Here is a 23,621-nt window from a genome sequence, read left to right as displayed (position 1 = left end):
ACGGTCTTTCGTTCCAGTTCCTCTATGGTGAGGAACATATACCGTTGGTGGTGGCTATGCACAGCCCTCATGTGACCACGGAGGATATAGCCACTTTTCTTCGGCGATACTGCGAAGAGGTGCGATTCGCAAACAAAATCTTGAACTCCGTGCGGTTCTGGAACGGCAAGAGGAAGTTCTGGGTCAAGCTCCGTAAGGATCCCGGTGGTATTGGGGGTCTTTGCCATCCGCCCCCAAATTTTGCCATCGGGAGAGTTCGGGGCTTCCTGTTCTATCCTCAAATGCCTATGTATTGCCGAAATTGCTTGAGGTTTGGCCACACCCAGGAGACCTGCGGCGCGGAGCGTGTGATTCGCTGCAATAGGTGTGGCCAAGAAGGTCACATAGCCTCAAGATGTAGCCATACGATAAGGTGCAACCTCTGCGGAGAGGAAAATCACGATTTTAATTCCTGTCCCCATAAAGCAAAAACTACGATGGGTGGGTCAAGGCTGGGCCCACCCAAAGAGGGGACAGGACAAAAGACGTCCTTTTTTAAGATGCCCAAACCCCAGATGGCAGGTACTGATGGGTCCAGGCCCAAGACCTCTGGTGCTCCATCGGGGGGCCCACCGGTGGTAGTGCTAGGGGGAGGCCATGGGGATTCCACGAAGCCCGGGCGGGTGATCGAGTTTACTGCCCGGGAAATTGAAAGACGTCGATCGACTTCCTACCTGGCTCAAGAGCCCGCCGAAACTTCTGAAGGGGGCTCACCTGTGGCGGGTGGCAGCCGACGGTCCTCGGTGGGGGCAAAAGTGGACCCAAAATTGCAGCATAAGCCAGGTACTGGCTTGGCCCAGGGTCGCCCTGCTCCGGACGAAGAGGCCCCGGTGAAAGCCCGCCGGAAGGGGAGCCAGGTGGCCAGGTCTGAGCCCGGTCCTGTTACTCCGCCTATACAGGACAGGGCCAAGAAGACAAGTGGCGCCAAACCAGGGTTTGCTGCCCCGCCAGCAGTGGACCCGGTGGGTAAAACTGGCCATCGTCGATCGATGGGGAAGTTGGAGCAACAGTCCTCAGCAACGCTTGCTGGGGAACAAGCGATGAAAACTTCCCAAGGTAGCGGCAAAGGTTCCGGAAAAGAGGCCTCACAGGCCCCTGTGCAGCAGTTCCAGTCGTCAAATGATGAAAGAAGACGCAGATCCATCAGCCGGGGGCCAGAGATTACATCGAGTGAGAGCAACACAGAGGATATGGACAGCAGTGTGACATTTAAAAGACAAAGAGAAGAAGAAGAGGAAGACATTCAAAGGAAAGCGGCGTGCCGTAGTTCGGACGAGAGCGAGCTCAGGGTCGGGGCATCATCGATCTCAAGCTCCGACCCTCAGAACATCAAGGAGCTGATGACCCCGCAGGCGGGGGATGACGGTACGCAGCTTATTATTGACTTTGATTCTCCAAGCACGGACTCTCCATAAACTATGCCTATCCCTGTAAAAATTGCCTCACTCAATGAGAGGTCCTTAAAGAGCCCTGATCGCAGGGCTGCTTTATTTTCTTATCTAGAGACATGTGACTTTGACCTTTGCCTGCTACAAGAATGTGGAATCCCTAGTAAAATGGACTATAAAGACTTAAAAGAAGACTGGAAGCTGGGCCCATCCATATGGTCCGGTGCAAATGACTGTCGTTCTGTGGGTGTTGGGCTGCTCTGCCGAGGCCAGTCCTTTTCTATTCATACAGTAACTGAGATTGTGCCTGGCAGAGCTCTTTTAATTCATCTATATTTTAATGGACTTTTAATTCGTGTTTTAAATGTGTATGCCCCTCCTGATAAACAGGAGCGGGCAGAACTATTTGAAATTTTACCACTGTTTTGTGTTGGGTCTTCCCCCCTGCTGGTGGGAGGTGATTTTAACTGCATACGTGATGGGGAACACCGGCAGGGTGGGGATATTAATCGTAAAGACCGCACTTCTTACCTGCTTAAAAATTTTATTGATGATTTTAATTTGAAAGATTGCTGGAAGGATCTCTTGCCGGAGGACCCAGGCGCCACATGGTCCAATGGAAGAGTGAGCTCCAGAATCGATTTTATTTTTTCCTCTAGAGCTTTTAAACCCCTGAAATGCACGCTCGAGCAGAATATCTTCTCTGATCATAAGCTCCTCTTGGTGGGCCTGGAGCTAGAGGGGGAGCAAAAAGCAAAAAGGGGCCTCTGGAGATTAAACACCACACTCCTAGAGGACCCTGAGATAAAAGAGGAGTTTGTGCGGACCTACCAATGCTGGCAATCACAAAGAAAACCCCACGAGCCTATGCTGCACTGGTGGGAGGGCACCAAATCTAAAATCAGATTTTTTTTTATCAAAGCAGGTAAGAAGAAGGCAAAAATGGAAAAACAGTGGTTTTATGTTCTTAACATGCGTTTAAATGTACTTTTTAAATTGAAAGAAGCTGGTATGGATGTAGAAAATGATATTTTAAACCTTAAAACTGAAATAAAACATGCCATAGAAAAGAAAGGGAAACAAATCATTTTTAACTCACATGTGCAGCACCTGGAGGAGGGCGAGAAATGTTCCCGTTTCTTTTTTAAAAAAGTGATGAATAGGAGGGATATCATCCAAAACCTTGAGGGTGAATCCACTCCAAAAGGCATGTTAGATGCAGTTTTTAACTTCTACCAGCTTCTTTTTAATAAGAAAGATCTTAATCCATCCTTTTTAGAACATGTTCTTAATTCCCTTGATTTTAAGCTAGATGTTTTAGACCAGGAGGTTTTATCCCGTGATCTTAACTTAGATGAACTTTTATTTGTTTTTAAAAGTTTTTCTAGTGGGAAGGCCCCTGGGGAAGATGGTTTACCCATCGAATTTTATTTAGCTTTTTGGGATATTTTAAAGGATGATATGGTTTTATTGTATAAAGAAACTTTTATTGTTAATGAACTTCCCCCTTCCTGGAGGAGGGGGATTGTATCATTACTTTTTAAAAAGGGTGAAAAGGATATGCTAAAAAATTGGCGCCCCATCACACTTTTAAATGTTGATTATAAAGTTTTAGCCAAGTTATTAGCTGTCCGTTTTAAACCTTTTATTCATAAATTAATTCACCCAAATCAGGTTTGTGGGGTACCTGGAAGGTCTATAGCTGAATCCCTAAATATTTTAAGAGATGTTTTATGGTATTTTAAGGATAGAAATCAAACTGTAGCAATTTTATCCTTAGACTTTGAAAAAGCCTTTGATAGGGTCTCCCATGAATACCTGTTTTTAGTTCTTAAAAAGATGGCAGTGCCTGAAACGATTTTAAGCCGAATCATGCTTTTATACCGATCCTGTTTTAGTCAAGTCTCTGTTAATGGCTTTTTAACCAGCGGTGTTCCTCTTTTATCAGGTGTCAAACAGGGCTGCCCCCTGTCCCCACTCCTTTTTATTTGCGCAATCGAACCACTGATGGCCCTCCTCAGAAAAGACCGGGTAGTAAGAGGCGTACCGATACCTGGTGGAGGAGGGACCCATCTAAAGGTGTTGGGGTACATGGATGATGTCACCATACTGTGCCCGGACTCTCCATCCATGAGGGGGGCATTGAGGAACACCAGCTATTTCTGCGAGGTCTCTGGTTTTAAGCTAAACACAGATAAATGTGACTGTTTTTATATTGGCTCCTGGGATTCATCCATCACCCCAGGAGTCACAATGCAACAGGATCAAATTAAAGTTTTAGGTATTGTTTTTAACCAGGTCAATGATGGGAGCCCTAACTGGGATTCAGCTATAGCTAAGATGGAGAAGAAGATTTTAATGTGGAATCTTAGAAACCTTACCATGGAGGGGAAGATTTTAATAATAAAGATGGTTTTACTCCCTATTATGCTATACATTGCCATGGTATTTCCTCCATCTATTTTATACATTAAAAAAGTAACTAGAATTGTTTTTACTTTTTTATGGGGTTCAAAAATGGAGAAATTAAAGCGTGATTTTATGTACAAAAGTAAAGATAATGGCGGGAAAGATGTTCCTAACCTTTTTACTTTCTTTTACATAAAGTATTTCTGTTTCTGTTTTAAAATTATTAAATCCGATGGCATTTTTAGCTGCTTTTTAAGGTACGCTGCGGGCATGGTTTTTAAAAGATGGTTGCGCATCCCTCTGAACGCTCCGGTGCTTCTGTGTCCCCCAAAACATTATGTGGTGTTGGAAAAGACAGTCAGGCTCCTAGGTCTCCAAGATTTGGAGCCTGACATACTGGGGGACCAGAGAAAGGTATCAAAGGTCCTCAGGCGGAGTGAGGTTACCCTGGCAGTGTCCAATTTCACACAGGCAAGATCCAAAAAGGTATGGCGGAACGTGTACGGGAAGTTTCTGGCGAATGTACACAGGGATCTTGCCTGGGCAATCGTCCACCAGTGCCTCCCTACTCGTGAGTTTCAGCACAGGCGAGGACTGGTGGCGAGAGCCAAGTGCCCGAGAGATGGCTGCGGAGTGGACGAAACGGTGCTGCACATATTTTGGAACTGCCCTTTTGCACGGGAGCTTTGGAGGAAGGTAGGCCCACTTTTGAAGTGGGCCTGCGGCCTAAAAGATTTTAATCACGAATGTGTCTTTTACGGTCTTTTTAACTGCCCCAATTTTAAACAGCAGATGATCTGCTGGATGATTATTAATTGTTTTAAAAATGCCATCTGGAAAGTTAGGAACATCTTACTTTTTAAACATGATTTTATTGATGTTAAAAACTGTATAAAGCTGGCCCTGAGTGAGATGTACATCTATTACCTAAGAGACAAGAAACAGTTGGGGGCCAGCGAGGCAGCATCCATGTGGTGTCTGCCTCTATGGAACGAAATAACAGTATAATCAGTTTTTATGACATTTGTATAATGTTTTATCCTGCCATTTTTATTTTTTCTCCTTTTATTACTGGTTTTATTATTTGTATTTTAAAACTTTTGTGAACCTTTTATTATTTTGCATTTTAAATTTTGTATGGTTTCTTATTTATTCAATAAAATTTTGTTGAAACCTTATCTGTTCTTATCAGTTTAATATCTGATACGTCCCCTATCTGGGGACCATATATTAAATGGATTTTTGAGAACGGGGGCCGATTTCGAAGCTTGCTTCCGTCGCCCTATGCATTGACCCGATATGGCAGTATCTTCGGGTACAGTGCACCACCCCCTTACAGGGTTAAAAAGAAAGATTCCTACTTTCATTGCTACCTGCTTGCTGGCTAGCCAGCTAGCCAGCCCTGTGGGCCTTGCTGCTGCTGCTGCAGCCAAAAAACAAAAGGTGGTGCTGCTGCTGCTTCTGCTGCTTCTGCTTCTGCTTGTGTCTGGCCGCTGTTGGAGCGTCCAGGCACAGGACTTCTGCTGCTGCTGACTAAATGGCCTCCTTAATTGGATCATTTGAGTAGCCAGCACACCTGTGCAGGTAGGGCATGACATGATAGGCAGCTGCCTTGATAGCGGGTGGGTGCTGAATGTTCCTAATTGACAAAATAAGATTAATGCTTATGAAGAAATATAAAATCTCATCCCTTCCCCAATATCGCGCCACACCCCTACCCCTTAATTCCCTGGTTGAACTTGATGGACATATGTCTTTTTTCGACCGTACTAACTATGTAACTATGTAACATAACATGGGGGGGGTCTCCTGGCTGTTCACACAGGTGTGTCATTGCTGTACATTGACCATGCATTGCTTCTGTGGTATTGCAAAGGCAAAGACAAATGCTTCCAGCCATCCATTGCACTAATGGATTGGTCATCAGCTGGCTGTCTATGTCCCGCATCAATATAGACCAAAGTACAGAGGGTTAGGCTATGCTATTGTGCACCTACCTGATGCATCAGAAGGTGCGAGGCCCTTGCTAAATTCTGTGCACAGACTTTGAGATCTATACTTTAGACTGTATCTAAACCTGCTCCAACATGGACTGACATTCTGGCCTACTTTCAGCCGATGCGACTTGTCTGTCGCTGAACAGTCGCTTTTTATGTATTCAGCACCTATGTATAATGTTGTAAAAATGCTCTAGAAGCTAAAGTCGCAGAAATGTCACACATATTTGGCCTGCAACTTTCTGTGCGACAAATTCAGACAGGAAAAATCAGTATAAATCCTTAGAAAATTATCCCCCAGTGTCTCCATCTGCTGGCGGTATTGAATAAGCATTGCTGCACTGATGGGGTATGCATTAGACGAAAAAAAAGAAGAAAAAGAAGAATAATACGCCCAGAAAAGAGGCGAAAAGGAGAAAAACGTAAAAAAACGTGAAAAAAAAGTAAGAGGAAGAGAAGGGAAAAAAAGGTGGAAATGGGTTTAAAAGTGATTTCGGCGGAGAAATATATATATATATATATATATATATATATATATATATATATATACGCGCACACACACACATATATATAAACGTATTCTCCGTTGAGATATTGCAGCCGCTGCTGTGTCCAGGCCCAGGAGCCTTAGCACTGTGCTGTGATGTCACTCAATACCACTGACATCACTAGGTGTAAACAACATCTCTCCTTTGCTGTGTATGTGACTATGGAGCTGTTTGGTGATGTCGTCTATTATGGCCTTCATAGAAGCAACAGGAGATTGTTGCATCCATCTAGAACCCTCAGAACTACAGTGCTATGATGTCACTCACTTCCACAGGCCTTGCAGAGTGTAAACAACAACAACCCAGCTTTGTTGTGTATGTAACCATAGGGATTTGTGATGTCACCTAGAACCTTCACAGCAGCGACAGCTTTATGAGGAGCATCAGCACTGCTCTGCCTGAGCAGAACCATCACCGCCATAGGTTGTCAAATAACCCGGATTTAACCCACACAGGTAAGTCCAATGGGGTGCAGGCATGTCCTCTATGCTTACAGCTTCCCGTGGGTGTTGGTTTGATACCGTTTGGGGACAGCCAAGGAGGCATCTGCAGGCAACAAAGGTAGGTGTGTGCTTGTGTGTGTGTTTCCTATGCAGATCCTAAGCCCAGTGTCACATGCAAGTAGGAGGAGTAAGAAGGGTTCCTGGCAAATCCGGGTTATGGATTGCATTTAAAAAGGCCCCGTGGGAGTGCAATGGGCCCCTGTCTTGCTGCTTAGCAATAATGGTATGGGTTTAGGTTCTGCTGTGTGTACTGGTGGTTGACTGCCCCCCAGCCCAGAGTGTGCATGGAAAATTGTCTGGCAGCCTCCCTGACAGCAAGCAGTGATAGTGCCCATGAAGGGGACCTTGTTGGGCCCGCCCCTTTCACGGTTATCGCTTCTCGGCCTTTTGGCTAAGATCAAGTGTAGTATCTGTTCTTATCAGTTTAATATCTGATACGTCCCCTATCTGGGGACCATATATTAAATGGATTTTTGAGAACGGGGGCCGATTTCGAAGCTTGCTTCCGTCGCCCTATGCATTGACCCGATATGGCAGTATCTTCGGGTACAGTGCACCACCCCCTTACAGGGTTAAAAAGAAAGATTCCTACTTTCATTGCTACCTGCTTGCTGGCTAGCCAGCTAGCCAGCCCTGTGGGCCTTGCTGCTGCTGCTGCAGCCAAAAAACAAAAGGTGGTGCTGCTGCTGCTTCTGCTGCTTCTGCTTCTGCTTGTGTCTGGCCGCTGTTGGAGCGTCCAGGCACAGGACTTCTGCTGCTGCTGACTAAATGGCCTCCTTAATTGGATCATTTGAGTAGCCAGCACACCTGTGCAGGTAGGGCATGACATGATAGGCAGCTGCCTTGATAGCGGGTGGGTGCTGAATGTTCCTAATTGACAAAATAAGATTAATGCTTATGAAGAAATATAAAATCTCATCCCTTCCCCAATATCGCGCCACACCCCTACCCCTTAATTCCCTGGTTGAACTTGATGGACATATGTCTTTTTTCGACCGTACTAACTATGTAACTATGTAACATAACATGGGGGGGGTCTCCTGGCTGTTCACACAGGTGTGTCATTGCTGTACATTGACCATGCATTGCTTCTGTGGTATTGCAAAGGCAAAGACAAATGCTTCCAGCCATCCATTGCACTAATGGATTGGTCATCAGCTGGCTGTCTATGTCCCGCATCAATATAGACCAAAGTACAGAGGGTTAGGCTATGCTATTGTGCACCTACCTGATGCATCAGAAGGTGCGAGGCCCTTGCTAAATTCTGTGCACAGACTTTGAGATCTATACTTTAGACTGTATCTAAACCTGCTCCAACATGGACTGACATTCTGGCCTACTTTCAGCCGATGCGACTTGTCTGTCGCTGAACAGTCGCTTTTTATGTATTCAGCACCTATGTATAATGTTGTAAAAATGCTCTAGAAGCTAAAGTCGCAGAAATGTCACACATATTTGGCCTGCAACTTTCTGTGCGACAAATTCAGACAGGAAAAATCAGTATAAATCCTTAGAAAATTATCCCCCAGTGTCTCCATCTGCTGGCGGTATTGAATAAGCATTGCTGCACTGATGGGGTATGCATTAGACGAAAAAAAAGAAGAAAAAGAAGAATAATACGCCCAGAAAAGAGGCGAAAAGGAGAAAAACGTAAAAAAACGTGAAAAAAAAGTAAGAGGAAGAGAAGGGAAAAAAAGGTGGAAATGGGTTTAAAAGTGATTTCGGCGGAGAAATATATATATATATATATATATATATATATATATATATATATATATACGCGCACACACACACATATATATAAACGTATTCTCCGTTGAGATATTGCAGCCGCTGCTGTGTCCAGGCCCAGGAGCCTTAGCACTGTGCTGTGATGTCACTCAATACCACTGACATCACTAGGTGTAAACAACATCTCTCCTTTGCTGTGTATGTGACTATGGAGCTGTTTGGTGATGTCGTCTATTATGGCCTTCATAGAAGCAACAGGAGATTGTTGCATCCATCTAGAACCCTCAGAACTACAGTGCTATGATGTCACTCACTTCCACAGGCCTTGCAGAGTGTAAACAACAACAACCCAGCTTTGTTGTGTATGTAACCATAGGGATTTGTGATGTCACCTAGAACCTTCACAGCAGCGACAGCTTTATGAGGAGCATCAGCACTGCTCTGCCTGAGCAGAACCATCACCGCCATAGGTTGTCAAATAACCCGGATTTAACCCACACAGGTAAGTCCAATGGGGTGCAGGCATGTCCTCTATGCTTACAGCTTCCCGTGGGTGTTGGTTTGATACCGTTTGGGGACAGCCAAGGAGGCATCTGCAGGCAACAAAGGTAGGTGTGTGCTTGTGTGTGTGTTTCCTATGCAGATCCTAAGCCCAGTGTCACATGCAAGTAGGAGGAGTAAGAAGGGTTCCTGGCAAATCCGGGTTATGGATTGCATTTAAAAAGGCCCCGTGGGAGTGCAATGGGCCCCTGTCTTGCTGCTTAGCAATAATGGTATGGGTTTAGGTTCTGCTGTGTGTACTGGTGGTTGACTGCCCCCCAGCCCAGAGTGTGCATGGAAAATTGTCTGGCAGCCTCCCTGACAGCAAGCAGTGATAGTGCCCATGAAGGGGACCTTGTTGGGCCCGCCCCTTTCACGGTTATCGCTTCTCGGCCTTTTGGCTAAGATCAAGTGTAGTATCTGTTCTTATCAGTTTAATATCTGATACGTCCCCTATCTGGGGACCATATATTAAATGGATTTTTGAGAACGGGGGCCGATTTCGAAGCTTGCTTCCGTCGCCCTATGCATTGACCCGATATGGCAGTATCTTCGGGTACAGTGCACCACCCCCTTACAGGGTTAAAAAGAAAGATTCCTACTTTCATTGCTACCTGCTTGCTGGCTAGCCAGCTAGCCAGCCCTGTGGGCCTTGCTGCTGCTGCTGCAGCCAAAAAACAAAAGGTGGTGCTGCTGCTGCTTCTGCTGCTTCTGCTTCTGCTTGTGTCTGGCCGCTGTTGGAGCGTCCAGGCACAGGACTTCTGCTGCTGCTGACTAAATGGCCTCCTTAATTGGATCATTTGAGTAGCCAGCACACCTGTGCAGGTAGGGCATGACATGATAGGCAGCTGCCTTGATAGCGGGTGGGTGCTGAATGTTCCTAATTGACAAAATAAGATTAATGCTTATGAAGAAATATAAAATCTCATCCCTTCCCCAATATCGCGCCACACCCCTACCCCTTAATTCCCTGGTTGAACTTGATGGACATATGTCTTTTTTCGACCGTACTAACTATGTAACTATGTAACATAACATGGGGGGGGTCTCCTGGCTGTTCACACAGGTGTGTCATTGCTGTACATTGACCATGCATTGCTTCTGTGGTATTGCAAAGGCAAAGACAAATGCTTCCAGCCATCCATTGCACTAATGGATTGGTCATCAGCTGGCTGTCTATGTCCCGCATCAATATAGACCAAAGTACAGAGGGTTAGGCTATGCTATTGTGCACCTACCTGATGCATCAGAAGGTGCGAGGCCCTTGCTAAATTCTGTGCACAGACTTTGAGATCTATACTTTAGACTGTATCTAAACCTGCTCCAACATGGACTGACATTCTGGCCTACTTTCAGCCGATGCGACTTGTCTGTCGCTGAACAGTCGCTTTTTATGTATTCAGCACCTATGTATAATGTTGTAAAAATGCTCTAGAAGCTAAAGTCGCAGAAATGTCACACATATTTGGCCTGCAACTTTCTGTGCGACAAATTCAGACAGGAAAAATCAGTATAAATCCTTAGAAAATTATCCCCCAGTGTCTCCATCTGCTGGCGGTATTGAATAAGCATTGCTGCACTGATGGGGTATGCATTAGACGAAAAAAAAGAAGAAAAAGAAGAATAATACGCCCAGAAAAGAGGCGAAAAGGAGAAAAACGTAAAAAAACGTGAAAAAAAAGTAAGAGGAAGAGAAGGGAAAAAAAGGTGGAAATGGGTTTAAAAGTGATTTCGGCGGAGAAATATATATATATATATATATATATATATATATATATATATATATACGCGCACACACACACATATATATAAACGTATTCTCCGTTGAGATATTGCAGCCGCTGCTGTGTCCAGGCCCAGGAGCCTTAGCACTGTGCTGTGATGTCACTCAATACCACTGACATCACTAGGTGTAAACAACATCTCTCCTTTGCTGTGTATGTGACTATGGAGCTGTTTGGTGATGTCGTCTATTATGGCCTTCATAGAAGCAACAGGAGATTGTTGCATCCATCTAGAACCCTCAGAACTACAGTGCTATGATGTCACTCACTTCCACAGGCCTTGCAGAGTGTAAACAACAACAACCCAGCTTTGTTGTGTATGTAACCATAGGGATTTGTGATGTCACCTAGAACCTTCACAGCAGCGACAGCTTTATGAGGAGCATCAGCACTGCTCTGCCTGAGCAGAACCATCACCGCCATAGGTTGTCAAATAACCCGGATTTAACCCACACAGGTAAGTCCAATGGGGTGCAGGCATGTCCTCTATGCTTACAGCTTCCCGTGGGTGTTGGTTTGATACCGTTTGGGGACAGCCAAGGAGGCATCTGCAGGCAACAAAGGTAGGTGTGTGCTTGTGTGTGTGTTTCCTATGCAGATCCTAAGCCCAGTGTCACATGCAAGTAGGAGGAGTAAGAAGGGTTCCTGGCATATCCGGGTTATGGATTGCATTTAAAAAGGCCCCGTGGGAGTGCAATGGGCCCCTGTCTTGCTGCTTAGCAATAATGGTATGGGTTTAGGTTCTGCTGTGTGTACTGGTGGTTGACTGCCCCCCAGCCCAGAGTGTGCATGGAAAATTGTCTGGCAGCCTCCCTGACAGCAAGCAGTGATAGTGCCCATGAAGGGGACCTTGTTGGGCCCGCCCCTTTCGCGGTTATCGCTTCTCGGCCTTTTGGCTAAGATCAAGTGTAGTATCTGTTCTTATCAGTTTAATATCTGATACGTCCCCTATCTGGGGACCATATATTAAATGGATTTTTGAGAACGGGGGCCGATTTCGAAGCTTGCTTCCGTCGCCCTATGCATTGACCCGATATGGCAGTATCTTCGGGTACAGTGCACCACCCCCTTACAGGGTTAAAAAGAAAGATTCCTACTTTCATTGCTACCTGCTTGCTGGCTAGCCAGCTAGCCAGCCCTGTGGGCCTTGCTGCTGCTGCTGCAGCCAAAAAACAAAAGGTGGTGCTGCTGCTGCTTCTGCTTCTGCTTGTGTCTGGCCGCTGTTGGAGCGTCCAGGCACAGGACTTCTGCTGCTGCTGACTAAATGGCCTCCTTAATTGGATCATTTGAGTAGCCAGCACACCTGTGCAGGTAGGGCATGACATGATAGGCAGCTGCCTTGATAGCGGGTGGGTGCTGAATGTTCCTAATTGACAAAATAAGATTAATGCTTATGAAGAAATATAAAATCTCATCCCTTCCCCAATATCGCGCCACACCCCTACCCCTTAATTCCCTGGTTGAACTTGATGGACATATGTCTTTTTTCGACCGTACTAACTATGTAACTATGTAACATAACATGGGGGGGGTCTCCTGGCTGTTCACACAGGTGTGTCATTGCTGTACATTGACCATGCATTGCTTCTGTGGTATTGCAAAGGCAAAGACAAATGCTTCCAGCCATCCATTGCACTAATGGATTGGTCATCAGCTGGCTGTCTATGTCCCGCATCAATATAGACCAAAGTACAGAGGGTTAGGCTATGCTATTGTGCACCTACCTGATGCATCAGAAGGTGCGAGGCCCTTGCTAAATTCTGTGCACAGACTTTGAGATCTATACTTTAGACTGTATCTAAACCTGCTCCAACATGGACTGACATTCTGGCCTACTTTCAGCCGATGCGACTTGTCTGTCGCTGAACAGTCGCTTTTTATGTATTCAGCACCTATGTATAATGTTGTAAAAATGCTCTAGAAGCTAAAGTCGCAGAAATGTCACACATATTTGGCCTGCAACTTTCTGTGCGACAAATTCAGACAGGAAAAATCAGTATAAATCCTTAGAAAATTATCCCCCAGTGTCTCCATCTGCTGGCGGTATTGAATAAGCATTGCTGCACTGATGGGGTATGCATTAGACGAAAAAAAAGAAGAAAAAGAAGAATAATACGCCCAGAAAAGAGGCGAAAAGGAGAAAAACGTAAAAAAACGTGAAAAAAAAGTAAGAGGAAGAGAAGGGAAAAAAAGGTGGAAATGGGTTTAAAAGTGATTTCGGCGGAGAAATATATATATATATATATATATATATATATATATACGCGCACACACACACATATATATAAACGTATTCTCCGTTGAGATATTGCAGCCGCTGCTGTGTCCAGGCCCAGGAGCCTTAGCACTGTGCTGTGATGTCACTCAATACCACTGACATCACTAGGTGTAAACAACATCTCTCCTTTGCTGTGTATGTGACTATGGAGCTGTTTGGTGATGTCGTCTATTATGGCCTTCATAGAAGCAACAGGAGATTGTTGCATCCATCTAGAACCCTCAGAACTACAGTGCTATGATGTCACTCACTTCCACAGGCCTTGCAGAGTGTAAACAACAACAACCCAGCTTTGTTGTGTATGTAACCATAGGGATTTGTGATGTCACCTAGAACCTTCACAGCAGCGACAGCTTTATGAGGAGCATCAGCACTGCTCTGCCTGAGCAGAACCATCACCGCCATAGGTTGTCAAATAACCCGGATTTAACCCACACAGGTAAGTCCAATGGGGTGCAGGCATGTCCTCTATGCTTACAGCTTCCCGTGGGTGTTGGTTTGATACCGTTTGGGGACAGCCAAGGAGGCATCTGCAGGCAACAAAGGTAGGTGTGTGCTTGTGTGTGTGTTTCCTATGCAGATCCTAAGCCCAGTGTCACATGCAAGTAGGAGGAGTAAGAAGGGTTCCTGGCAAATCCGGGTTATGGATTGCATTTAAAAAGGCCCCGTGGGAGTGCAATGGGCCCCTGTCTTGCTGCTTAGCAATAATGGTATGGGTTTAGGTTCTGCTGTGTGTACTGGTGGTTGACTGCCCCCCAGCCCAGAGTGTGCATGGAAAATTGTCTGGCAGCCTCCCTGACAGCAAGCAGTGATAGTGCCCATGAAGGGGACCTTGTTGGGCCCGCCCCTTTCACGGTTATCGCTTCTCGGCCTTTTGGCTAAGATCAAGTGTAGTATCTGTTCTTATCAGTTTAATATCTGATACGTCCCCTATCTGGGGACCATATATTAAATGGATTTTTGAGAACGGGGGCCGATTTCGAAGCTTGCTTCCGTCGCCCTATGCATTGACCCGATATGGCAGTATCTTCGGGTACAGTGCACCACCCCCTTACAGGGTTAAAAAGAAAGATTCCTACTTTCATTGCTACCTGCTTGCTGGCTAGCCAGCTAGCCAGCCCTGTGGGCCTTGCTGCTGCTGCTGCAGCCAAAAAACAAAAGGTGGTGCTGCTGCTGCTTCTGCTGCTTCTGCTTCTGCTTGTGTCTGGCCGCTGTTGGAGCGTCCAGGCACAGGACTTCTGCTGCTGCTGACTAAATGGCCTCCTTAATTGGATCATTTGAGTAGCCAGCACACCTGTGCAGGTAGGGCATGACATGATAGGCAGCTGCCTTGATAGCGGGTGGGTGCTGAATGTTCCTAATTGACAAAATAAGATTAATGCTTATGAAGAAATATAAAATCTCATCCCTTCCCCAATATCGCGCCACACCCCTACCCCTTAATTCCCTGGTTGAACTTGATGGACATATGTCTTTTTTCGACCGTACTAACTATGTAACTATGTAACATAACATGGGGGGGGTCTCCTGGCTGTTCACACAGGTGTGTCATTGCTGTACATTGACCATGCATTGCTTCTGTGGTATTGCAAAGGCAAAGACAAATGCTTCCAGCCATCCATTGCACTAATGGATTGGTCATCAGCTGGCTGTCTATGTCCCGCATCAATATAGACCAAAGTACAGAGGGTTAGGCTATGCTATTGTGCACCTACCTGATGCATCAGAAGGTGCGAGGCCCTTGCTAAATTCTGTGCACAGACTTTGAGATCTATACTTTAGACTGTATCTAAACCTGCTCCAACATGGACTGACATTCTGGCCTACTTTCAGCCGATGCGACTTGTCTGTCGCTGAACAGTCGCTTTTTATGTATTCAGCACCTATGTATAATGTTGTAAAAATGCTCTAGAAGCTAAAGTCGCAGAAATGTCACACATATTTGGCCTGCAACTTTCTGTGCGACAAATTCAGACAGGAAAAATCAGTATAAATCCTTAGAAAATTATCCCCCAGTGTCTCCATCTGCTGGCGGTATTGAATAAGCATTGCTGCACTGATGGGGTATGCATTAGACGAAAAAAAAGAAGAAAAAGAAGAATAATACGCCCAGAAAAGAGGCGAAAAGGAGAAAAACGTAAAAAAACGTGAAAAAAAAGTAAGAGGAAGAGAAGGGAAAAAAAGGTGGAAATGGGTTTAAAAGTGATTTCGGCGGAGAAATATATATATATATATATATATATATATATATATATATATATATACGCGCACACACACACATATATATAAACGTATTCTCCGTTGAGATATTGCAGCCGCTGCTGTGTCCAGGCCCAGGAGCCTTAGCACTGTGCTGTGATGTCACTCAATACCACTGACATCACTAGGTGTAAACAACATCTCTCCTTTGCTGTGTATGTGACTATGGAGCTGTTTGGTGATGTCGTCTATTATGGCCTTCATAGAAGCAACAGGAGATTGTTGCATCCATCTAGAACCCTCAGAACTACAGTGCTATGATGTCACTCACTTCCACAGGCCTTGCAGAGTGTAAACAACAACAACCCAGCTTTGTTGTGTATGTAACCATAGGGATTTGTGATGTCACCTAGAACCTTCACAGCAGCGACAGCTTTATGAGGAGCATCAGCACTGCTCTGCCTGAGCAGAACCATCACCGCCATAGGTTGTCAAATAACCCGGATTTAACCCACACAGGTAAGTCCAATGGGGTGCAGGCATGTCCTCTATGCTTACAGCTTCCCGTGGGTGTTGGTTTGATACCGTTTGGGGACAGCCAAGGAGGCATCTGCAGGCAACAAAGGTAGGTGTGTGCTTGTGTGTGTGTTTCCTATGCAGATCCTAAGCCCAGTGTCACATGCAAGTAGGAGGAGTAAGAAGGGTTCCTGGCAAATCCGGGTTATGGATTGCATTTAAAAAGGCCCCGTGGGAGTGCAATGGGCCCCTGTCTTGCTGCTTAGCAATAATGGTATGGGTTTAGGTTCTGCTGTGTGTACTGGTGGTTGACTGCCCCCCAGCCCAGAGTGTGCATGGAAAATTGTCTGGCAGCCTCCCTGACAGCAAGCAGTGATAGTGCCCATGAAGGGGACCTTGTTGGGCCCGCCCCTTTCACGGTTATCGCTTCTCGGCCTTTTGGCTAAGATCAAGTGTAGTATCTGTTCTTATCAGTTTAATATCTGATACGTCCCCTATCTGGGGACCATATATTAAATGGATTTTTGAGAACGGGGGCCGATTTCGAAGCTTGCTTCCGTCGCCCTATGCATTGACCCGATATGGCAGTATCTTCGGGTACAGTGCACCACCCCCTTACAGGGTTAAAAAGAAAGATTCCTACTTTCATTGCTACCTGCTTGCTGGCTAGCCAGCTAGCCAGCCCTGTGGGCCTTGCTGCTGCTGCTGCAGCCAAAAAACAAAAGGTGGTGCTGCTGCTGCTTCTGCTGCTTCTGCTTCTGCTTGTGTCTGGCCGCTGTTGGAGCGTCCAGGCACAGGACTTCTGCTGCTGCTGACTAAATGGCCTCCTTAATTGGATCATTTGAGTAGCCAGCACACCTGTGCAGGTAGGGCATGACATGATAGGCAGCTGCCTTGATAGCGGGTGGGTGCTGAATGTTCCTAATTGACAAAATAAGATTAATGCTTATGAAGAAATATAAAATCTCATCCCTTCCCCAATATCGCGCCACACCCCTACCCCTTAATTCCCTGGTTGAACTTGATGGACATATGTCTTTTTTCGACCGTACTAACTATGTAACTATGTAACATAACATGGGGGGGGGGTCTCCTGGCTGTTCACACAGGTGTGTCATTGCTGTACATTGACCATGCATTGCTTCTGTGGTATTGCAAAGGCAAAGACAAATGCTTCCAGCCATCCATTGCACTAATGGATTGGTCATCAGCTGGCTGTCTATGTCCCGCATCAATATAGACCAAAGTACAGAGGGTTAGGCTATGCTATTGTGCACCTACCTGATGCATCAGAAGGTGCGAGGCCCTTGCTAAATTCTGTGCACAGACTTTGAGATCTATACTTTAGACTGTATCTAAACCTGCTCCAACATGGACTGACATTCTGGCCTACTTTCAGCCGATGCGACTTGTCTGTCGCTGAACAGTCGCTTTTTATGTATTCAGCACCTATGTATAATGTTGTAAAAATGCTCTAGAAGCTAAAGTCGCAGAAATGTCACACATATTTGGCCTGCAACTTTCTGTGCGACAAATTCAGACAGGAAAAATCAGTATAAATCCTTAGAAAATTATCCCCCAGTGTCTCCATCTGCTGGCGGTATTGAATAAGCATTGCTGCACTGATGGGGTATGCATTAGACGAAAAAAAAGAAGAAAAAGAAGAATAATACGCCCAGAAAAGAGGCGAAAAGGAGAAAAACGTAAAAAAACGTGAAAAAAAAGTAAGAGGAAGAGAAGGGAAAAAAAGGTGGAAATGGGTTTAAAAGTGATTTCGGCGGAGAAATATATATATATATATATTATATATATACGCGCACACACACACATATATATAAACGTATTCTCCGTTGAGATATTGCAGCCGCTGCTGTGTCCAGGCCCAGGAGCCTTAGCACTGTGCTGTGATGTCACTCAATACCACTGACATCACTAGGTGTAAACAACATCTCTCCTTTGCTGTGTATGTGACTATGGAGCTGTTTGGTGATGTCGTCTATTATGGCCTTCATAGAAGCAACAGGAGATTGTTGCATCCATCTAGAACCCTCAGAACTACAGTGCTATGATGTCACTCACTTCCACAGGCCTTGCAGAGTGTAAACAACAACAACCCAGCTTTGTTGTGTATGTAACCATAGGGATTTGTGATGTCACCTAGAACCTTCACAGCAGCGACAGCTTTATGAGGAGCATCAGCACTGCTCTGCCTGAGCAGAACCATCACCGCCATAGGTTGTCAAATAACCCGGATTTAACCCACACAGGTAAGTCCAATGGGGTGCAGGCATGTCCTCTATGCTTACAGCTTCCCGTGGGTGTTGGTTTGATACCGTTTGGGGACAGCCAAGGAGGCATCTGCAGGCAACAAAGGTAGGTGTGTGCTTGTGTGTGTGTTTCCTATGCAGATCCTAAGCCCAGTGTCACATGCAAGTAGGAGGAGTAAGAAGGGTTCCTGGCAAATCCGGGTTATGGATTGCATTTAAAAAGGCCCCGTGGGAGTGCAATGGGCCCCTGTCTTGCTGCTTAGCAATAATGGTATGGGTTTAGGTTCTGCTGTGTGTACTGGTGGTTGACTGCCCCCCAGCCCAGAGTGTGCATGGAAAATTGTCTGGCAGCCTCCCTGACAGCAAGCAGTGATAGTGCCCATGAAGGGGACCTTGTTGGGCCCGCCCCTTTCACGGTTATCGCTTCTCGGCCTTTTGGCTAAGATCAAGTGTAGTATCTGTTCTTATCAGTTTAATATCTGATACGTCCCCTATCTGGGGACCATATATTAAATGGATTTTTGAGAACGGGGGCCGATTTCGAAGCTTGCTTCCGTCGCCCTATGCATTGACCCGATATGGCAGTATCTTCGGGTACAGTGCACCACCCCCTTACAGGGTTAAAAAGAAAGATTCCTACTTTCATTGCTACCTGCTTGCTGGCTAGCCAGCTAGCCAGCCCTGTGGGCCTTGCTGCTGCTGCTGCAGCCAAAAAACAAAAGGTGGTGCTGCTGCTGCTTCTGCTGCTTCTGCTTCTGCTTGTGTCTGGCCGCTGTTGGAGCGTCCAGGCACAGGACTTCTGCTGCTGCTGACTAAATGGCCTCCTTAATTGGATCATTTGAGTAGCCAGCACACCTGTGCAGGTAGGGCATGACATGATAGGCAGCTGCCTTGATAGCGGGTGGGTGCTGAATGTTCCTAATTGACAAAATAAGATTAATGCTTATGAAGAAATATAAAATCTCATCCCTTCCCCAATATCGCGCCACACCCCTACCCCTTAATTCCCTGGTTGAACTTGATGGACATATGTCTTTTTTCGACCGTACTAACTATGTAACTATGTAACATAACATGGGGGGGGTCTCCTGGCTGTTCACACAGGTGTGTCATTGCTGTACATTGACCATGCATTGCTTCTGTGGTATTGCAAAGGCAAAGACAAATGCTTCCAGCCATCCATTGCACTAATGGATTGGTCATCAGCTGGCTGTCTATGTCCCGCATCAATATAGACCAAAGTACAGAGGGTTAGGCTATGCTATTGTGCACCTACCTGATGCATCAGAAGGTGCGAGGCCCTTGCTAAATTCTGTGCACAGACTTTGAGATCTATACTTTAGACTGTATCTAAACCTGCTCCAACATGGACTGACATTCTGGCCTACTTTCAGCCGATGCGACTTGTCTGTCGCTGAACAGTCGCTTTTTATGTATTCAGCACCTATGTATAATGTTGTAAAAATGCTCTAGAAGCTAAAGTCGCAGAAATGTCACACATATTTGGCCTGCAACTTTCTGTGCGACAAATTCAGACAGGAAAAATCAGTATAAATCCTTAGAAAATTATCCCCCAGTGTCTCCATCTGCTGGCGGTATTGAATAAGCATTGCTGCACTGATGGGGTATGCATTAGACGAAAAAAAAGAAGAAAAAGAAGAATAATACGCCCAGAAAAGAGGCGAAAAGGAGAAAAACGTAAAAAAACGTGAAAAAAAAGTAAGAGGAAGAGAAGGGAAAAAAAGGTGGAAATGGGTTTAAAAGTGATTTCGGCGGAGAAATATATATATATATATATATATATATATATATATATATATATATATACGCGCACACACACACATATATATAAACGTATTCTCCGTTGAGATATTGCAGCCGCTGCTGTGTCCAGGCCCAGGAGCCTTAGCACTGTGCTGTGATGTCACTCAATACCACTGACATCACTAGGTGTAAACAACATCTCTCCTTTGCTGTGTATGTGACTATGGAGCTGTTTGGTGATGTCGTCTATTATGGCCTTCATAGAAGCAACAGGAGATTGTTGCATCCATCTAGAACCCTCAGAACTACAGTGCTATGATGTCACTCACTTCCACAGGCCTTGCAGAGTGTAAACAACAACAACCCAGCTTTGTTGTGTATGTAACCATAGGGATTTGTGATGTCACCTAGAACCTTCACAGCAGCGACAGCTTTATGAGGAGCATCAGCACTGCTCTGCCTGAGCAGAACCATCACCGCCATAGGTTGTCAAATAACCCGGATTTAACCCACACAGGTAAGTCCAATGGGGTGCAGGCATGTCCTCTATGCTTACAGCTTCCCGTGGGTGTTGGTTTGATACCGTTTGGGGACAGCCAAGGAGGCATCTGCAGGCAACAAAGGTAGGTGTGTGCTTGTGTGTGTGTTTCCTATGCAGATCCTAAGCCCAGTGTCACATGCAAGTAGGAGGAGTAAGAAGGGTTCCTGGCAAATCCGGGTTATGGATTGCATTTAAAAAGGCCCCGTGGGAGTGCAATGGGCCCCTGTCTTGCTGCTTAGCAATAATGGTATGGGTTTAGGTTCTGCTGTGTGTACTGGTGGTTGACTGCCCCCCAGCCCAGAGTGTGCATGGAAAATTGTCTGGCAGCCTCCCTGACAGCAAGCAGTGATAGTGCCCATGAAGGGGACCTTGTTGGGCCCGCCCCTTTCGCGGTTATCGCTTCTCGGCCTTTTGGCTAAGATCAAGTGTAGTATCTGTTCTTATCAGTTTAATATCTGATACGTCCCCTATCTGGGGACCATATATTAAATGGATTTTTGAGAACGGGGGCCGATTTCGAAGCTTGCTTCCGTCGCCCTATGCATTGACCCGATATGGCAGTATCTTCGGGTACAGTGCACCACCCCCTTACAGGGTTAAAAAGAAAGATTCCTACTTTCATTGCTACCTGCTTGCTGGCTAGCCAGCTAGCCAGCCCTGTGGGCCTTGCTGCTGCTGCTGCAGCCAAAAAACAAAAGGTGGTGCTGCTGCTGCTTCTGCTGCTTCTGCTTCTGCTTGTGTCTGGCCGCTGTTGGAGCGTCCAGGCACAGGACTTCTGCTGCTGCTGACTAAATGGCCTCCTTAATTGGATCATTTGAGTAGCCAGCACACCTGTGCAGGTAGGGCATGACATGGTAGGCAGCTGCCTTGATAGCGGGTGGGTGCTGAATGTTCCTAATTGACAAAATAAGATTAATGCTTATGAAGAAATATAAAATCTCATCCCTTCCCCAATATCGCGCCACACCCCTACCCCTTAATTCCCTGGTTGAACTTGATGGACATATGTCTTTTTTCGACCGTACTAACTATGTAACTATGTAACATAACATGGGGGGGGTCTCCTGGCTGTTCACACAGGTGTGTCATTGCTGTACATTGACCATGCATTGCTTCTGTGGTATTGCAAAGGCAAAGACAAATGCTTCCAGCCATCCATTGCACTAATGGATTGGTCATCAGCTGGCTGTCTATGTCCCGCATCAATATAGACCAAAGTACAGAGGGTTAGGCTATGCTATTGTGCACCTACCTGATGCATCAGAAGGTGCGAGGCCCTTGCTAAATTCTGTGCACAGACTTTGAGATCTATACTTTAGACTGTATCTAAACCTGCTCCAACATGGACTGACATTCTGGCCTACTTTCAGCCGATGCGACTTGTCTGTCGCTGAACAGTCGCTTTTTATGTATTCAGCACCTATGTATAATGTTGTAAAAATGCTCTAGAAGCTAAAGTCGCAGAAATGTCACACATATTTGGCCTGCAACTTTCTGTGCGACAAATTCAGACAGGAAAAATCAGTATAAATCCTTAGAAAATTATCCCCCAGTGTCTCCATCTGCTGGCGGTATTGAATAAGCATTGCTGCACTGATGGGGTATGCATTAGACGAAAAAAAAGAAGAAAAAGAAGAATAATACGCCCAGAAAAGAGGCGAAAAGGAGAAAAACGTAAAAAAACGTGAAAAAAAAGTAAGAGGAAGAGAAGGGAAAAAAAGGTGGAAATGGGTTTAAAAGTGATTTCGGCGGAGAAATATATATATATATATATATATATATATATATACGCGCACACACACACATATATATAAACGTATTCTCCGTTGAGATATTGCAGCCGCTGCTGTGTCCAGGCCCAGGAGCCTTAGCACTGTGCTGTGATGTCACTCAATACCACTGACATCACTAGGTGTAAACAACATCTCTCCTTTGCTGTGTATGTGACTATGGAGCTGTTTGGTGATGTCGTCTATTATGGCCTTCATAGAAGCAACAGGAGATTGTTGCATCCATCTAGAACCCTCAGAACTACAGTGCTATGATGTCACTCACTTCCACAGGCCTTGCAGAGTGTAAACAACAACAACCCAGCTTTGTTGTGTATGTAACCATAGGGATTTGTGATGTCACCTAGAACCTTCACAGCAGCGACAGCTTTATGAGGAGCATCAGCACTGCTCTGCCTGAGCAGAACCATCACCGCCATAGGTTGTCAAATAACCCGGATTTAACCCACACAGGTAAGTCCAATGGGGTGCAGGCATGTCCTCTATGCTTACAGCTTCCCATGGGTGTTGGTTTGATACCGTTTGGGGACAGCCAAGGAGGCATCTGCAGGCAACAAAGGTAGGTGTGTGCTTGTGTGTGTGTTTCCTATGCAGATCCTAAGCCCAGTGTCACATGCAAGTAGGAGGAGTAAGAAGGGTTCCTGGCAAATCCGGGTTATGGATTGCATTTAAAAAGGCCCCGTGGGAGTGCAATGGGCCCCTGTCTTGCTGCTTAGCAATAATGGTATGGGTTTAGGTTCTGCTGTGTGTACTGGTGGTTGACTGCCCCCCAGCCCAGAGTGTGCATGGAAAATTGTCTGGCAGCCTCCCTGACAGCAAGCAGTGATAGTGCCCATGAAGGGGACCTTGTTGGGCCCGCCCCTTTCACGGTTATCGCTTCTCGGCCTTTTGGCTAAGATCAAGTGTAGTATCTGTTCTTATCAGTTTAATATCTGATACGTCCCCTATCTGGGGACCATATATTAAATGGATTTTTGAGAACGGGGGCCGATTTCGAAGCTTGCTTCCGTCGCCCTATGCATTGACCCGATATGGCAGTATCTTCGGGTACAGTGCACCACCCCCTTACAGGGTTAAAAAGAAAGATTCCTACTTTCATTGCTACCTGCTTGCTGGCTAGCCAGCTAGCCAGCCCTGTGGGCCTTGCTGCTGCTGCTGCAGCCAAAAAACAAAAGGTGGTGCTGCTGCTGCTTCTGCTGCTTCTGCTTCTGCTTGTGTCTGGCCGCTGTTGGAGCGTCCAGGCACAGGACTTCTGCTGCTGCTGACTAAATGGCCTCCTTAATTGGATCATTTGAGTAGCCAGCACACCTGTGCAGGTAGGGCATGA

At 45.8% G+C, this 23,621-nt stretch overlaps 9 non-coding genes across 9 annotated transcripts; all 9 read left to right on the top strand.

Annotated features, from left to right (window-relative positions):
- Positions 1-4,981: 4,981 nt before the first annotated feature.
- LOC130339973 (U2 spliceosomal RNA) lies at positions 4,982-5,167 on the top strand. The gene has a single exon (XR_008880194.1). It is a non-coding gene; the product is annotated as a U2 spliceosomal RNA (small nuclear RNA).
- Positions 5,168-7,255: 2,088 nt separating this feature from the next.
- LOC130339994 (U2 spliceosomal RNA) lies at positions 7,256-7,446 on the top strand. The gene has a single exon (XR_008880206.1). It is a non-coding gene; the product is annotated as a U2 spliceosomal RNA (small nuclear RNA).
- Positions 7,447-9,536: 2,090 nt separating this feature from the next.
- Positions 9,537-9,727, top strand: LOC130339993 (U2 spliceosomal RNA). Its single transcript, XR_008880205.1, has one exon. It is a non-coding gene; the product is annotated as a U2 spliceosomal RNA (small nuclear RNA).
- A 2,088-nt stretch (positions 9,728-11,815) lies between these two features.
- On the top strand, positions 11,816-12,006 carry LOC130339991 (U2 spliceosomal RNA). The gene has a single exon (XR_008880204.1). It is a non-coding gene; the product is annotated as a U2 spliceosomal RNA (small nuclear RNA).
- Positions 12,007-14,075: 2,069 nt separating this feature from the next.
- Positions 14,076-14,266, top strand: LOC130339990 (U2 spliceosomal RNA). The gene has a single exon (XR_008880203.1). It is a non-coding gene; the product is annotated as a U2 spliceosomal RNA (small nuclear RNA).
- A 2,088-nt stretch (positions 14,267-16,354) lies between these two features.
- On the top strand, positions 16,355-16,545 carry LOC130339988 (U2 spliceosomal RNA). The gene has a single exon (XR_008880201.1). It is a non-coding gene; the product is annotated as a U2 spliceosomal RNA (small nuclear RNA).
- Positions 16,546-18,618: 2,073 nt separating this feature from the next.
- On the top strand, positions 18,619-18,809 carry LOC130339987 (U2 spliceosomal RNA). Its single transcript, XR_008880200.1, has one exon. It is a non-coding gene; the product is annotated as a U2 spliceosomal RNA (small nuclear RNA).
- Positions 18,810-20,899: 2,090 nt separating this feature from the next.
- LOC130339986 (U2 spliceosomal RNA) lies at positions 20,900-21,090 on the top strand. Its single transcript, XR_008880199.1, has one exon. It is a non-coding gene; the product is annotated as a U2 spliceosomal RNA (small nuclear RNA).
- A 2,076-nt stretch (positions 21,091-23,166) lies between these two features.
- Positions 23,167-23,357, top strand: LOC130339985 (U2 spliceosomal RNA). Its single transcript, XR_008880198.1, has one exon. It is a non-coding gene; the product is annotated as a U2 spliceosomal RNA (small nuclear RNA).
- The last annotated feature ends 264 nt before the right edge of the window (positions 23,358-23,621 follow it).

Source organism: Hyla sarda, unplaced genomic scaffold, assembly GCF_029499605.1.
Source record: "Hyla sarda isolate aHylSar1 unplaced genomic scaffold, aHylSar1.hap1 scaffold_564, whole genome shotgun sequence".
Classification (NCBI taxonomy): Eukaryota; Metazoa; Chordata; class Amphibia; order Anura; family Hylidae; genus Hyla; species Hyla sarda.
The sequence above is the reverse complement of the archived record's forward strand: the minus strand, read 5'-3'. Positions and strand labels throughout refer to the sequence as shown.